At 52.5% G+C, this 16,032-nt stretch overlaps 1 long non-coding RNA gene across 1 annotated transcript; it reads left to right on the top strand.

The window, feature by feature from the left end:
• Positions 1-420: 420 nt before the first annotated feature.
• LOC112058890 (uncharacterized) lies at positions 421-9,760 on the top strand. The gene is made up of 3 exons (XR_006177184.2): positions 421-540; positions 6,996-7,083; positions 9,632-9,760. It is a non-coding gene; the product is annotated as an uncharacterized LOC112058890 (long non-coding RNA).
• The last annotated feature ends 6,272 nt before the right edge of the window (positions 9,761-16,032 follow it).

Genomic DNA, 16,032 nt, shown 5'->3' with positions numbered 1-16,032 from the left:
AACGATGCTAATTAAGAAAAACACCCCCTACTCACCTTAATGATGGCAGTTCTCAAATCTCCAACCTTCCACTACTCTAGGGGCCAGGACTGGTTGTAAGGAAGTGTAATTTACACCTCTCTGCTCTAGCGTCAGCGGAGCTGGTCCAGAGAGCAGGAAAAAGCTTTGCTAGTGGGGAAAAAGAAAGAAAGAAAGAAAGAAATTCCCTGTTTAACCAATAAAGTGATAATGCTTTGAAAAGAGAACAAAATTGAATGGTACCGAAAATGTGGCACAGAAATGAATCTGTCTCTTTAATAACACATATGGCTACTGTCTGTTAGACGCAACAGTTAAAAGGGGGCTCTTATGACTGGCTGGGAGTTTTTGCAAACCTGGATTGAAATCCTTAGCAGGACATGAGTATGTCTGAGTGGGGGAGGGGGGGAACCTCGGCCCCTAGAGGAGTTGATCTGCACCATAAAATGACTGCAGATTTGGGACGTGATTGGCAGCTTGCTCAGGAGAAATTCAGGACTGCGAGAGCCAGGGCTGCAGAAGGTCAGGAGCGAGGTGCCTGCGCGGGGAGGGGAAGGAATGGAATGGCAGGGGGTGCTGTGGGTCAGGACTGAGGGGCATTGGCAAAGCTGTGTGTGTGGGAGCCTAGCATGGGAACGGCCGGGGTGAGGCAGGTCAGGTTTGAGGGGCATTTGCAGAGCGGGGGGGAAGGGGGAGAGATTCAGGACTGGAATAGCAGGGGGCTGCAGTCAGGACACAGAGGCTCTGGAAGGAGTATTAGGAACGGGCCTAGCACCGGAGTAGCAGGCAAAGACAACAGCAGGTCAGGACTGAAGGGCATTGGCAGAGCTGGGTACACGCAGGAAACCCAAGACCGGAATAGCAGGGGGGCTAGGGTAGGGTGACCAGACAGCAAATGTGAAAAATCAGGACAGGGGGTGAGGGACAATGGGAGCCTATATAAGAAAAAGACCCAAAAAATCGGGACTGTCCCTATAAAATCGGGACATCTGGTCACTCTAGGCTAGGGGGTCCTGACTGAGGGGCATTGTCAGAGCTGGAGGAGGCAGGGCAGGACCGAAACAGCAGGGGCTGTTGCAACTGGCAGGGCTGTGTGTGATTTGGGGCAGTGGGGGAGGAGCTTTCCCAGCAGCTGCCCACACTGGGCCTGGCTTTAATCCAATGCTTTTAGTCCCTCACTTTCATGAATACCAAACTCACCCAAAAATGTCTACAGGGCGGGGTGGAGTTTGCTAGTTAAGTGAAGACACATGTGGGAAATTAAGGGCTAATTTACAACTAGGCCAGGCAGACACTGGAGGGGGAGGAATACAGAGAGGGAAAGAGACAAATCCATTAACTGACCCAAATGTCAGGAAACCCAAAGTAATGAACAACCACAAGTACATTACTGCCAGCTGATTAGCATCCCCTGTCAGCTCAGGCCTGTCTGCTCCCCTGAGCCAAGCCGGGCTGGGGGGCCAGAGCTCCTGAACTGTAACAGCTTCGCTCCACACCGGGCAGCACGAGAAGTGTCTGCGCTCCCGGTTCAAGAGGGATCAACTGGCACAGAACCACTGCCCCTCCTCTCCTAAAGGCAAACAGCAATAAGGCCCCGCACTTCTAACAAGGAGGTGCCCACAAGTGGAACCCGCTACCGAGAGCGGCGGTGGATTCTCCATCTCTTGAAGTCTTGAAATCAACACTGGCTGCCTTTCTGGAAGATGCTTTAGTCAAACAAGTCAGTGGGCTCGATACAGGGATAACTGGGTGAAATCCTCTGGCCTGGGTTGTGCAGGAGGTCAGACCGGATAGCGGTCTGGGAAACACAGCCAGCCAGCAGGGGGTGCTAATGCTCGCAAGCCTTTTTTGCCCATCCCGTGAACAGTCCCTTCCAATCTATGTCACCTGGGTGCCAGCCTCGGGAGACGCCACATGGTGACACTAGGCAGCACAGCCAGAGAGAGGCACAGGGTCTGTCTGTCTCCTGCAGTCCGGAGAGAGAGAATCCCTTTTCTACCCCACGCTGCCACAAGGGACACGGCCCACACAGGGCTAGCAGGTCACCTCCCTGAGACCCAGAGCTGCTGGCCCGGATTGAGGCGTGTAACGCACTCAGTAACACTCCCCAGGAGACACATTTGCATAGGAAGGACTCCGCACTAGGGAGCGAATAACCACAGGCCGTCCTGAGCCGCTGACATCTGAGCTTTCAGAGGGGAGTTCTGCTTAACGGTCAACGGCCCGGTGCAGCCAGCAGGAAAAAGCACCTGGTCCGCAGTTTGTCAGGAGAAGTCATAAGAAACAGACCTTCCCAAGGCAGGCTGGGTGGGCAGCCTCCTTCTCTCTGTCCCACCCCCTAGAGAGAGTTCACCCCCCCCCCACTGGGGCTGTGGTTTTCTTTTTAGTGAGGAAACTGCTCCAAGTGGTCTGCACAGAGATTGAGCCGCAGGGCTAGGTATCTGCCCCAGTGCCAGTCCTAGGAATCCAGCTGCATATCAAACCTTCCCTCATCTGTTGAGAGAGGCCATAGGCGCACGTGAGCAAAGCTTCCCTTGACTTCAAGGGTGCAAAGCTGATCTACGTCAGACAGGGATACGTTTGACCCCACGTGCTCCCCAAGGGGGGCGATCGCTGTGGAGGAAATCTCCAGGCAGCGTCAGTGCAGGCCCCAATGAAGGGGTTCACCACGATCCCATCCCTGTTGTGTTCAGTTCCTATCCCAGGAACTGGGGATTCCCAGCAAGAGCACCAGCTGAGAGAGTGGATGGCGCAGAATGTCTACAGGGTGGGTGGGAAGTGGGTTCTTCTGGGTGGAGAAGGTGCTGAGGCTTCCTTCCAAGTTGGCAAATTCAGCCCCTCTCTGCTAAACGGGGGAGCTGGGAGACGCAGCAGGAATTCAGTTTAATAAGGGGTAACGTAGGTGGCGTTGCTGTCTGTCCTGAGTCTCCCGATCATTCTTGTTTTCCTTAAAGCCCCAGCTCCTGGAGTCAAGTGATGATTTCAGCCTTCCTTCTTAAAGAAAAAAGTACGTTTCTAGCCCTCGTGGCTGTGGAGAAAGCTTCAAAATGTGACCCTAAAGGCTCACAAAGCAGAAGGCAAATAAAAAGAACGCCAAATCTATTCTCTTTACATCATCTCATGATTTTGAAGCCAGTCTCGTGATTTGTGGTGAGCCCAACTCCTGGTTTTTGAACACTGGGCATTGGCAATACCGTGTAGGGTTCCCATCCCGATGGCAGGGAGGGCAGAGGCTCATGGACGGAAATGGGGACAGCTGAGAGAGCCTCTGGCAGAGGATCCCCAGACTTACCTCCCTTTCTAGGTGACTTTCAGCAGTGGAAGGGGTCAGAAGTTCTAGGTTTCCCTCTTCCCGTTTCCCCTTCCCGCGCCCCCGACACTCTGCAGCCAGCCCCCCTGCCTCTGTAGCCCCCTCCCAAAGCTTTCTTAGCCAGGACACCTGGAGGGTGGTCCCCTGGGAGCTGATCAAGCTCACCCCTTACTTGTCCAGAAGCGCCTTTTCCACAGGGCTCAGCACGGTGCCCCCAGGGTGCTCAGCTCACAGCGAAATTAACCAGTGTTTTATCTCTGGCTGAGCAGCTGTTCCCACAGAAAAAGCTTTGCCATTCACAAACACAGGCAGGCACTGCTAATATCCCAGGCCCTCTTAGCAGCAGTTCCCAGAGCAATTGGCAAACATTAATTAAGCCTCAGCCCCTTCCCAGGGAGGTAGGTAAGTTATCCCCCCCCCCCATATTGCCTAGCTAGGAAAGCGATTGACCCCCTCTATGTGCAATTCAATACAGAATCCCCCTGTTACAGATGGGGAAACTGAGGCACGGGGCGGTGACTCCTCCAAGGTCACACAGTAGCAGAGCTGGGAGTCCTGGTGTTCAGTTCTACACCATGCATTAACGTATTCTCCCGCCCCAAAGCTGACTCCCTGTCCCCTGCTCTAACCATTAGAGCACGTTTCCCAGAGCTGGGAGGAGACTCCAGGAGTCCTGCTCTCTAACCACTAGAAAATGCCCCTTCCTGTGTGCGCTGCGGCTGTCCATCAGCCATGCTCAGAGAGCCCTGTGTAGCTTTATTTATTTATGAAAGTCACTTCCATTTCTTCAATGCTCTTAAATCTCCTGCCCCTGTAGCATTGTCCAGGCAGCCGGCAAACCCCCTAGAGGGGTCAGTTACTTTCAGAAGCTAAAGCCTCATTTCTAAGAGCACCGATTTCCCAACAAAGTGACAAACCCCAGACCCTTCCTTATCAGAGCTGGCATCAGATCTGCTCATGAATCCAGCCCTGTCCTAACAGGAAAGTCACCTGGGGGAGAAATCTGGGTTACTGGGTACAGATTGGCTGCCCATAGGATGCACGCTCTGGAGCCTTTCCTGTTTCTATACACCCAGGTTTGTTTGTCTTGAGTTTCTAAAGGAGCCAGTGAGAAATTCCAGGGCTGGCTGCAGAGGAAGGAAAGTCTTGTTGTTACCAGGGTTACACCCCCTCTCTCCCACAGCTGAGGGAGCTCCAGGAGGAAGGGGCTTGTGGATAAAGCAGTGGGCTAGGACTCAGGAGGGTTAGGTTCAGTTCCTGGGTGATCTTGGGCAAACCTCTTAGGCTGGTTCAAAGGAGGTTATGGGAGCTGAGGCTTAGGGCTAGCTTTGCTGGCGCTCGGCACACACAGGGGTCACATTCTCATAGAGGCCCATAGATAAACCCCAGATTTTCAAGCATGCTCAGCACGGGATAAAATCTCGCCAGTGACTTTGGGAGCGGAGCTCTTTGGGAAAACCTGTCCCTTGATGTCTCTGGGCCTCAGTTCCCCTCTGTGAAAGGGGGATAATAAACCCCGTCTCTGGTTTGATGGCAATGCCCTTCGCTGCGTCTTGGGCCCCACATCAGCCTCCTTTTCCAAAATTGAAACTCACCTGGGTTGTTGCCAAAGCCAGCCCTGAGCCCCAGACTTTGTTCAGAGTAGGCGCTGCGCCTACCCACCGGTTAGAAGGGAGGTCGCAGACAGACATCTGCAGTGTGCCGAGCCAGAAGCGGTTTCTTCGAGGGAGTTGCTGGGACGACACCATTTCCTCCCATGTGCCCAGGAAAGACAAACACGTCCTCCCACGATCCACTGCGAAAGACATCCTAGGGCAGCCCAGTCTGCGCAGGGCTACAAACCAAGGGATGTGCCCCTTAAGCCGGGCCGCCACCCCCAAGTGGGGGCAGTAACTCCAGCTACGCTTGCAGCAGCTCGCGGGCTGGTGCGCAGTGTGGCTGCTAGCAGCGCGCGAGGCTAACAAGAGGAGCCACTCGAGTGTAGATAACTCGACTTAACGCTGCGTTGACAGCATCCCCACTGGCTCTCTGCAGCACCGAGCATAATGTGGCTGCAGCTTCAGCTGGGCCTCTAGGTGCTACCGTAACACAGCTGCCGCCACGGGACACCACTACAAGGTACCTAACTCCTATAGATATGGATTGTGCTAGAAGGCTCCATCCATACTATGCCAGCTCCTAGTCCAAAGGCTTCCTGCCAGTGGAAGTTTATAGCAGTCTAAAGTCTATTTTCCCAGGACATAAAATCATGCATTATGAATAAGGTGGACAGTAAAAGGCATTTTATTGCACACACAGACAGTCTGCTCCATGCAATAAGGGATTTCCATAAAACATTGAAGAGGGTTTGGGTTTTTTTCCCCCCCTTTAATTCAGAGATTTTATTAAAAAGTTAGGGAAAAGGGATTATTAAAAGATCAGCCTCCCCGTTTTTATGGGCGAGGATGGAAGGGAATTCAAGAGTCACATGTTGTAAGGGCTGCAGACAGGAGACTGTAAGGTGGGGGGAGGGCGGGGTCGGGGGTTGCATGCAACCTTCTTACTGCCAGAGACAGGCATTCAAATGAGGCTTAAGTTACAAGTGAAACTGTTCTGGTAATCTTATCTAGTGAGCGTTAGTCCACATTGCCAAATCACAGTAAAACAGACCATGTGGCCTCTGCAGAGATGCCAGGGCTGGAATAGCAGGAGGGGCCACAGATGCCGGGACTCCGCGTGCTTATCAGAGCTGCTGCTGCTGCACCCCCAGGATAAAAATTGTCCCAGCACCTATGGGAGGGGCTAAGGGTCAAGACTGAGTGGCATCAGCAGAGCTGGGAGGAGGAGCACTGAACAGAAAGAGCCGGCTACACCTCAGGAACAAGGTGCAGAGCAGGGTATGGACACTTCATTTCATCCCAAAATATAAAGGCAGAAGGAAAGCATAGCCATAAAGCCAGCGCTGGGGGACTCAAGAGACTTGGGATCTCTGTGCTAGCAATGCCGGTGTGAGCAGGGAATGTGCCCGCACTCCGAACTAGGGATTCCTGCATCCACCTAGGATAGACGGGGCTAGGGTGAGCAGATGTCCCGATTTTATAGGGACCATCCTGGTATTTGGGGCCTTATCTTATATAGGCGCCTATTACCCCCCACCCTCGTCCCGATTTTTCACATTTGCTGGGAGCCACGGAAGGCAGCTTTTTAGACATCCTTCTGAGCTGTTACAAAGGGCAGAGGGGTCAGCTCGGACTATATTTCAACAGGGATACAGAGGCACTGAGCCACGCTCTTTAGTCCGTGCTGCTCTGATGGGTCATTAAAGCCTGACAGGTGCCTCTCACTCTGCTGGTGAAAAAGGGCCCAGGACCGGAGGCCCTATGGAGGAGCGCCAAGAGTTAGACTCAAACATGGTCTAACGGCGAGAGCGTGGGGCTGTTACTTTTGTGCTGGAGTCTCTCTTTTGGGGGAGCTGTTGCAAGCAGCAAGAGCATTTGCTCCCAGCCTTAATCGCTAGTGAGCATCCAGGAGATTTGCCTCCTGGGCACTGGTATTTGGGCAGAGAGTTCAGAACCAGGGGCTTGCCTGCGTGGTGTTGGCGACCAGCTCTGTTCCAGGGTTCGTGTAAATCAAACAAGTTACGCTAGGAAAATACCTGACTCCACATCACTGGTTTCTTCTCCAATAGAAAACAGACCTGCAAGGCCCCCCAAAACTGTGACTGCTTGCAGAGGGGTGACATTATTGGGGACAATATGGAAGCCCAGGACAAAGGGGTAAGTCTGCACCTACATGTCCTAGATGGGGTGGAAGTAAGAGACACTGGGTCTAAATGTGTAAGAAAGGCTTGTCCCAGCTCCTGGGTAGGACTCTCCAGACTCTTTTGGGAATCGCCACAGGGGTTTCAGAAACTAGGTAAGAATCCAGGGCTCCTGGTCTCATCCTGCAGGGTTTGGTCCCAAGGGGAGTCTCAGAGCCTGGGTCAATTGACTTGGCCTCAGGCTCGGGGCTGAAGATTGCAGTGTAGACATTCAGCCAGGGTCTGAGTCCCACCCCCCCAGGCTGGATTTCAGAGCCAGGGCTCCAGTCCAAGCCTGACCTTCTGCCCCGCAGCACAAGCCTGAGTGATGTGCTATGGATCTTTTATTGCAGTGCAGACATACCCTACTAGGCTTGTACGGAGTGATGGATCAGAGCCGAGAGGCTTTGATCTGCAAGTTCCCCAAGGTTCAGGGGTGCTGGGGTGGGGTCGGTGTTACACTTTGACCCATTATAGGATGAGTCCAAAGCTGCAAAGTGTTGATCGGGCTCTAGCTTCAAACTTGCCCGAAGTTCAAGGCTGGGGGTTCAGGTTTAGGATCAACTCGAAGATGCTAACACACATGCAGTCCGGTTTCATGGCCCCATCACTCAAGCCCATTACAAGGCAGGAGCCGCTATCAAAGGCCAAGTAGCAGATGCGCTGGGCCCGTGGTCTGACAGACATTTCCTGCACTCCATTTAACACCCTGCTCACAGCTTCTCTTCTCCAGCAGGCTCTGGGCCGCTCTCGGGAACAGGGGCCTGCAGAACGGGACGGGTGAGACCTCCGCTATCTCAGCCTTTTTAGACTCACCTCTTTAAAAAGGTTCTCTAAAGGGGGAAGCAATAAATCCTAAGCCAAGTGGAGATTTTATGAGCGGTTTACTATGAATATCCATGGCAGAAGAAACCCAATTAATTTTAACGACAGCAAGAATTATGGGGCCTTTCCTCCCTGCCATGTGGAGGGAACCAATGGCTGTCCTCGCTGTTTAGCCAGCATAACTCAGGCCAACGGCAGGCAAGCCTGACGCCTTTACAGCGGCACATGACGCTGCAGGAGTCCCTGAAAGGGAGCGGCACCAAATGAAGCTTGTCAGGATAAAATACAGTGCCCGACGGTAGGCAGGGGGCAGAAACACCTCCCTTGGGAGTTGGAGGGTCCCATATCAAGTTCTGCCCACTGAGATGAGCGTGCTCTCTAAATGAGAGAGGTATGTAGACCTGTAAATGAACAGATACGGTGCCAGTACAGGGCACTCAAGAGAAGGGGTTTGTAGGACCAATCGAATGTGCCTTGCCAATGGCTTCATGCAAGCAGCTCTTTACATGGTACTCTTAACAGCCACTTAGAACAAGCAAAGAACAGACGTAACAATCCCTGAGCTACAACCCAACTGTCCCATCCTCTGAGACCCAAATTTACTGAGCAAGTCTGGGATTCTCACATTTTTACGGTATACAGCAGAAAAGGTGGAATTAGAACACCGGGATTTGCCATGCTGTCATTAGGGGAAGACAATTAATCTCGCCTCATTTAATAGCTTCACAAACTATTACTTTGAGATACCTCCCTCATTCTGCAGCAACACAGCCAGATCTTCGTTCATAAGGGGAGAGGGGTGTTTTAGTTATATATAAAAAAATGTATTAGGGAAAATTTGAGAGGTATACAATAGAAAGAAAAGAAAAGTTAGATTTTAAATGTACTTTGCCCAGTTGAAGTGATTCTCTGACTGAGTAATGTTAAATTGTTTCAAAAGATAAAATACAAAGTTATGTTCTTCTGAAGTTTTGATTTAATTTTTTAACCAACGCTGCAGCTGAAGACAAAGAATGGGTCCTTGGTTTTCTGCAGGGGGTAACGGAAAGATGCACAATCGCTTAGACAATACTTCCCCCTAGTGGCAGCTCTGTGTTATGTCCCCCCCTTGTAATAATTGCTTCACTGAGAGAATACCCCACCTTTCTCTGCAGTCCAGAGGAGCTTTGTTAACATGCATGGGAGGAGACTGGAATCTCTGAGGGGCACACATGGGGCTTTTTGCATTTATGGATGCAAATTTCACCCTCCTAAGCTGAGTTTGTCCATGGCAAACAGCCCAGAGAAGTGCAAACATCTGCAGATTCCCTTTGTTTGCTGTAGAAACCTAAACTGAAAGTTATGGGGAAACTTTTTAAGAGGCCTGTTTCACCCCGTTTGGGAGGTGAGCTACCAGGCTGGTGCTAAAAGCCTTGAGCGAATGGGGATATTAACATTCAAAACCTACATGGCAGTTTCCCAGCTTGACATTCCTCCAGTGGAAGCAAGGCCTCAGGCCCCAGGCCGAGCCGGCGCTGCAGCACTGCGGCAGGGCGTGTGCTGGAGCAGTGGTAGAGCAGAGGACATGGAGCCAGGACGCCTGGATTCCATTCCCAGCGCTGCCGCTGACCTGCAGTAAGACCATGAGCACTTTAAACCACTTCCTGTCTCTGCGCCTCACCTGTCAAACGGGGATAACACGGATCTACTGTCACACACAGGGGCATTGTCAGAATTCAAGAGTTCTGGTAAAGAACCTGGCGGGCCTGTTTAAAGGAGGCCACAGAACAGCAGGGCACGTTGGAATCCATGTGACAGGGGTGGCTGAGACCTGAACCCCACTTTCTAAACACCTGCCTGCAGGTACAAATCCATTCTATAGCTTCTTCTCCAGCACCCATTCCTGTACTATCTCAGCACCGTCCACTAGTATATATGACTAACATCTGTCACATGTCCGTCCTCTCCTCCTCTCTGGGGGGAGGCCAGGAGGGGAGAAGCATATGCATGGAGTGTTTTGGTTTGGATTGTATTAACTTGGTAGAGACACACCCCTTGCTATATGCTTATGGCAGAGAAGGCAGGTCACAGAAACGCATCTTGCGCTTGGTGAGGAAGGTGGGGAGGTTTGTGATGGGCCTTAGTGACTGGGGAGTCCGTTGCACTGGCTTGGACAGGCCCCCAGAGGAAGTTCTGAGAGCTTTCCCCGTATCACCGAGAGTTCCTTTGTGGCAGAGCAGTAAAGTTGTCGACATGGTCTTCATCCCCGAGCTTTAGTTGATCTTTTAGCTATCCTGGGCTCAGGCCATGCAGAGTCTTGAAGATAAGTTGACTCGCTATCCTACAGGGAACCGGCACAGACCACGGAGGACGGACGTGATGCGCCGCAGCATTCTGCACCAGGTGGGGTCTCCTAAGGGCTCAGGTGTACCGCATTGCTGTAGGCCTGCCAATATAACCAAGGCCAGGTCATCATCCGCCAAGATGGGGCGGAGTCTCAGCCCACCGGAGATGGTAGAAAGTGTTATCCGTGGATACTGCAACGTGAGAGCCCGTGAGGAATCTGGCAGCATGGCTAGGCTACGCACCGAACGGACCCATTGTGGGTGTGCACCTTCAACCAAAGGAGACTGCACCGCGGTGGCCAACTCTTTCAAGTGCTTTGTCCTGCCTACCAGCAAAGCCTCCGACGTGCCTGGTTTCAGCTTCCACTGGGGTCTCTATCCCTAGGCCCTGTTAGGATTTAAACAAAACACACACACACCCCATGCTCCTTTCCCACCCTCTCAGCTTTTACCTAGCCATTGGCTGGGATGTGCCTTTTAACAGGCTAGGTCTAAGTCAGATCTTGCACTGATGGACCCAGTCTATGAACCTGGATAGACCCAACCGCTGCACTGACCCCAGAAGCCTGATGGCCCCTTTGCAGCTGCCTCCCCAAATCCATCCCCACCCCAAATGCAATCAAGTTCGTGCACCAAAAACTTTTTGACTGTGTGGCTGTCTCCAGGAACGACGTACAGAGGGAGGGACAGGAACATGGGGCCAGATGCTCCGCTGGAGTCAATTAATGCACATCCATTGTGCCCATTTATACCATTGGAGGGTCTGGCTCAACGTCCCCGGAAGAGGCGAAAGGCTCGCTGGCATGTATCAAAAGAGGGGGGGATAGTAATCAATGGCTTGGCCAGCGGTCCAATGGAATTCTTAGGGCCCATGGGGTTGGATGGGTGTGAGTAAGGCAGGATACAGTGGGCAGAAGAGATGCTGGAGTGAGGCTGCCGGGGTTTGATTCTGCTCTTGCTGTTTTCATACTAATGGGGTTGCAGTGACTGCGGTGGATTTACCCCAGCGAGAGCAGAATCAGCCCATCAGGTGTCTAACTCTGTGCTTCGGCCGCTTGAATATGGAAACCACGAGAGAAAAACCACATTCTGCTTGGCCAGAACCCACCCAAGTGGAATTGGAAGCGAGGAGGGGGGAGGGAAGCAGCCCAAACAGTTAATCCACTTTGAATTGCAACTCGGCTTCAGCCCAAGCGCAAACACACTGCATCTGACAGCTTGACAGAGATGGAGTGGCAGCTCCTGAGGTGAAACATCCAGGCCCGAGATATGGAACCATATTAAAGAGCATCTTGACGGGACAGGTTTCATTATTTCATTTTCATGTGGGGGAAGAGAAAAAAAAAAGGACGGAGGAAACGGGAGAGCAGAGACATGGAACAAACCCTGAGTGAGGGGGGGCAGGTCCCTGGGTGGGGGGCCAGGGTCCATCCACTGCGGCCTCACTGGCTGGCAGGAACATGCTTGGTGACCCCAAAGTTATGTGGGGAAATGCAATTCCCCCTCCCCCGGACTGACACGGACACAGGGTTTGTGCAAGCCCCTGACAAGATTTTTCATGACTCTTCGGACCTGCATGTCGCAAAGATGTCAGCGCACGTGGCACCTTACAGGATCGAGTCCATCGGGACAGCGGAATGGCCACGCTGGACCAGACCACGGGTCTCTCCTGGCCACGATCTGCCTCCAGCACTGCTCAGGACTTTCACAAGGGCTCTGCACCCAGGAGAGAACAATGGACCATCCCTCCTCCCGCCACTAAGAACAATGGAAAATCCCCATTGCCCCCTCCCGTGAGAACCAATGGGAGCAGCAAAGTGTTGAGCATTTGGGGACATCTGGCGCCCATTGGTTCTGCTGAGCACTTTTGAAAGTCTGGCCCCTAGTGGATAACTATGGAATAACCTACCCATGGGGCAGTTTCTTCATAGTCCCTGTCCGGGAGAGGTTTGCTCAGTATAATAAGGATCAAACTACTAGTAACTTTTCCAGCAATACAAGGACGGGCGGGGGCGCCTTCTCTCCAAACAGCCTAGGGAGGAGCTTCTGTCCCTTCATTCCCAACGACCATATGAAACGGAAGGGTAATAGTTTGTTCTTCTATAGCGGTGGTTCTCAAACTGTGGGTCGGGACCCCAAAGTGGGCCACGACCCTGTTTTAATGGGGGCACCAGGGCTGGCGTTAGACTTGCTGGGGCCTGGGGCTGAAGCCAAAAGTCCAAGCCCCACTGCCCAAAGTTGAGGCCAAAGTCTGAGGGCTTCAATGCTCAGGTTACAGCCCTCACCCACCCAGGGCTGAAGCTCTCAAGCTTCGGCTTGACACCCACCGGGGGGTAGGGCTCAGCCTTCGGCCTTGGACCCCCAGCCCCGGGCCGGAGGGGCTCAGGCTTTGGTCCCCCTTTCCGGGATCGTGTAGTAATTTTTATCATCAGAAGGGGGTCACGGGGCAATGAAGTTTGAGAACCCCTGTTCTATAGCAATGCAGGATCTCAAACGCACTTCACAACCTGGAGCAGATTTAGCTCACAGTACCCCAGGGAAGCGGTAATTATTCTCACCATTTTACAAATGGGGAAACTGAGGCACAGAGCGACGCAGTGACTTGTCCTCCAAAGTAACGAATAATTATAAGAATCCTTCCTTTTTCCCACCCGTTGCCTACCGTGCTGACGCTTAGTGTAGGCTCTTCAGGGCCGTCTCTTACTCTGGGTCTACACAGTATCTAGCACCGTCGAGCCCTGATTTAGCTGCTACTGGGACACAAACAATGGGACACGGGATCATAATTTGCACCACGCTGCAACCCCATAAGTTTGCCACGGCGTGTGAGATTCCACCTCATGTTGTGCAGATAACTCGGTTTCACAAGCAGAGCAACGCATGTGCCGTGGGGTCTGGAAAATGCAGCGCCAGTCAGGTACTTAAAAACCTTTGTTTAGGCAGAAAATAAGTTTAAAAAAAAAAAAGAAGAAAGTGAGCCAGCAAGTGAGAGTCCCGCTTCTCCGCTCTCCACTAACCTCCCCGCAGCTCTGGGCTACTGCCTGTCAGGAGTACAGAATCACTGGTGTACAACTGATGTCTCCAAGGGATGGTAGGTCAGTGACCCACATATCTTCTGCCAAGCTGCCTTTGTGTTGGAAAAGCTTGGAATGATAGGAATTCATTACAGCTCCCCCCCAGAGGGGCTATTCCCAATGGAGGCATCTGCAGGCGCTCTCATACCCTAAAGGGGATTAGATTATCTTCTAAATGCTGAAACCTGAGCCGGCCGCAGAGTTCAGAAGGGCTCAGTGTGTTCAGCCCCAGCATGCAGTAGTTTCTTGCTGAAATCAGTGGGGTTGGTGAAAGTGGGGAGGGGGAGGGATTATTCCAGATTAACGGTCATCTCCAAGGCCCTGATCCAAAACTCATTGAAGTCAATCGGAGCCTTTCCCTGGATTCCATTAGCTATTGGATTAGGCCGTAGGTGCTGAGAATCTGCTGCAAAACTAGTCCTGGTGCATCCACGCAGTAAACAGACAACGATAACGAATATAACGGGGCTTCTTTATATAGGCTGTTGGACACGGACAGATCCTGTGGTCCCCTCTGGTTCCCAGACTTACACAGCCTACGCTGCCCAGTCCCCCACGCTAGGTATCTCTAATCCTGACTGGACCAACCAGTGAAGGAAGGACTATGTTACAACCACGTCGCTGACTAGCTTATGTAGGGCCCATCACTGTAGTCTCTCCGGCTTGTGCTCCCCTGCACAACAGCTTAATGACTACAGCCCCCCAAGAATGAGTGTCAATGGAAAACAGAAGCTGCAAGTGAATTCCAAGGCAATCCGAGTAACCATGTGGACTTTAGAGCACAGGAAAGAGTCGTGCTTTAAACAGAAAGTAGGTTTTAACCTGAACTAGAGCAGACCTGGTGGTCCTTTATAATCCGTGGGAGTAAGTTTTAGCTGTAGTCACCTTCTTCCAAGATGCTCCTCACTCGATCAGTGTACCCTAGCAAAGGGATGTTGCCATTTGCACGTTGTTTGTGTCCAGGCTGACCAGGAGGGGAGGAGATGATCTGGGAGATGGTAGAGACTGTTTATATTAGGCTTGGGGAGAGGGGGGTTGTCATCTTTATCTCCCAGTGCAGGATTGCTCTGCCTGGGCAGGATCCCGCCACTGTCATCACCCTACTGGCTGCTCATGCTGCTCCTTCTCGCTGTGGCTCTCGGAGGACTTGGAAACCATCCGTGCAACACCCCTGGGAGAGATCATCCTTGCTTTACAATATGGGGAAACTCAGACACCAAGAGGTCATATCACTCTCCTGGGCTCAGACAAGTCAGTGGCCGATTTGGAAATAGAACCCAGGCATCCTGACTTCCAGGAGCCCCTGCTTTAACCACAAGAGAACACCCCCTCCCAGAGCCAGGAATAGAACCCAGGAGTCCTGCCTCCTTGGTCCCCCCTGCTCTAACCACTAATCCCTGTTCCCCTCCCAGAGCTGGGAGAGAACCCAGGAGTCCTGACTCCCAGTCTCTTCTCCCCCAGCTCTCCTTCCTCAATCCCACTCTCTTTCCTGTTTAGATTTTTTTAATGAGAAGCTTTTCCTTAACAAACGTAATGCTGGTGATCGGTTCTGCAGACTGAAGCCCTCCATTTAGCCACTGGTATGGGGCTCCCTGGCCCGCTCCATCCCGCCATTGTGCTTCAGCTCTGAGCTAGAGGGACCACCCTTGTGGATGGGGGAGGAGCCCAGGCAGCCCTCATCCTCTCTGCTGAGACGACCAACAAACTAGGGGGATTTTTGTGCACAACATGGACACTGGCTCTTGAGGAACTGAGCTAGAACCAACACCCCTTCTCCAGTGGTCACTGCCCTGGGCTGGATCCAGACTGGCCATCTAGAGGTCAAGGCACGACTACTATTTCCCCAAGCCACTCAGTCCCTGTCCTGGTCTCCTTGTGGCCCAAGAGCCCGCTTTGTATCCCTGCCGTGACGCAGGGAGGGATAGCTCAGTGGTTTGAGCATTGGCCTGCTAAACCCAGGGTTGTGAGTTCAATCCTTGAGGGGGGCATTGGTCTGGGGATTGGTCCTGCTTTGAGCAGGGGGTTGGACTAGATGACCTCCTGAGATCCCTTCCAACCCTGATAGTCTATGATTCTATGTCACCCTCCCTAAACAGCCTCTTTCTGTCCCTCTCTAGGAGCTGGTCCATGTGTGCAAGGGTATGAGTCTGCCACCGTCATGGAGCTATGGAGCATGGGTTCTTTAGCTCAGGCAGTAGCAGCTCTTGCTCAATCCCTGACACCAACCCATCCAGGGACGCTGCGTAACAAGTGCAGACTAACCTGCCACTGCAGTGCCCCTGACCACTCCCCTCCGATCCCTTACCTGTCTAGAGATGAACCCAACCCCAAAATCTGCCTCCAAGCCCTCCCGAATTTGGGGGTGTGGATCCAATCTTGGTTCAGGCCCAGCCTACCGTCATCTCTTGTATTGATCAGAAACCATGAGGGAATGTCCCTGCCCAATGATGAAATGGCTGGAACCCTACGGATGGGCTGCTAACACAAGCAGGAGGACCAAGTTCCCTGCCATTCATTGACTCCTCCAGCTGCCTCCCACCGTGGGGCCTGATTAAGGAAGGGTAGTCTTGTGTTTAAAGGCACCGGAAGGGGGACTTGGGAGTCCTTGGTCCCCAATTCTTGGCTTTGCCATGGACTGTGCATGCGACCTGGATCAAGTCACTTAGGCCTGGTCTTCACTGAGGAAAAAAGGGGTGTCCTTAC

Source organism: Chrysemys picta, chromosome 25, assembly GCF_011386835.1.
Source record: "Chrysemys picta bellii isolate R12L10 chromosome 25, ASM1138683v2, whole genome shotgun sequence".
Classification (NCBI taxonomy): Eukaryota; Metazoa; Chordata; order Testudines; family Emydidae; genus Chrysemys; species Chrysemys picta.
The sequence above is the reverse complement of the archived record's forward strand: the minus strand, read 5'-3'. Positions and strand labels throughout refer to the sequence as shown.